Raw genomic sequence first — 1,434 nt, 5'->3', positions numbered from 1 at the left:
GTGAAAAAGAAACTGAACTGAAGCTGGATAAAAGCTGATGACTCATTACAACAATTCAGTGAAAAGGAGGCAGGATTGATCCTGTGAAGAACGCCAATCACTTGTTTTTAAAATTTTAAAAGTTTAACAGTAATTAAATGGTTATAAAAATAGTAATACAATTGGAGTAATAATAATTTGGACACATTAAATTAGGACAATATGAGACAATAGAGACAAAGAGTTATGGACGTCCGGATACCTTTTTCTGGGCAGCACGACCCCGAAAAAGGACCCCCGTTAACAAAGGATTAACCCTTAAAAACAACAGTCTGTTGCATATTCATACATCTCATACATGATGCATAAATTCCATTCAAATATAGGATTCTGTCTGGTCATCATCAACTTCTTCCTCTGAATCCTAACAGCGTCTTCGAGGCAGGAATTAGTTTCTTCTGATAAGAGGGCAATAAATTCTTTTCCTCTGAAAGATTTAGGTGTCCTGTGGCTGCTATCTCACTGCGAGTCCTTTCTTTAAAAAAAGTCTCCTACATAGCATAGTTTCTATTTTAACATTTTGTTATAACCTAAAATTATATTTAACACACTACTGAAGAGAATTAATACAGCATTATTTTCTAACACAACACATACAATATTCATTTTAATATGTGCGAAAAGCCAATCACAAAATACTCATTTTTCACACTTTCAATACTCACCAAGCCATCTGGCCAGAGTTCTGTGCCCACCGAGGACCCAGCAACCAGCAGGGACCTTCCTCCCATTCTCCAGCACAGGCTTCTTCCCTCCACACTCAGGGAGCTGCAGCCACTCAGGGAACACCGACTTAGTCACAACAGGAGAGGCACAAGGATAATTTGGAACTCGTTGTAACCTCAAAGCCGCCCAGACCCCGGAGAAAGCACTTCCCCGATCAGACGGAGCGGGTATTTCCTGTACCGCCCTCTCTTCTCCCTACCCAAAGCGCATGCGCGCACTGCCGCCATCATTGGGAGGGCAAGTGAGTGCCGCCCTGAGCCGCCATCTTGGGTGTGGCGTAAAAAGTGACCTTTTTTGGTCCCTCCTTTCCAGTTTTCGCCCCCTGCAGAGGCAGGAAAAATGCCTTGCAATCAAATACAAAACCTGCCTGGCAAGCCCAGGATGCCAGTAGCCATTTCTCCTGGATTTCGTCTCCGCAATCTTTGGTACTGGCAGAAGCCATTCCCGGTCGAGCCGCCATCTTTGTTGTGGTACGCTTAAGCATCCCCCGCTCCTCACACAGGCGTTTCTCTTGCCGGCTGCCTCAACCCGGTCCCGACGCCCATCCCGCGCTCTCAGCGCCATTTTCTGCTGCTTTTCCTGGCGGGAGAAAACGGTTGGCGGGGTCAGCGGGACCGGACCCCCGCGAACCGCGGCAGGGAGCGGCGGCGACGCCTCTCCCGGAGTCCT

The sequence above is a fragment of the Geospiza fortis genome, unplaced genomic scaffold (genome assembly GCF_000277835.1).
Source record: "Geospiza fortis unplaced genomic scaffold, GeoFor_1.0 scaffold432, whole genome shotgun sequence".
In the NCBI taxonomy this organism is placed as follows: Eukaryota; Metazoa; Chordata; class Aves; order Passeriformes; family Thraupidae; genus Geospiza; species Geospiza fortis.
Note: the sequence above shows the minus strand (reverse complement) of the source record.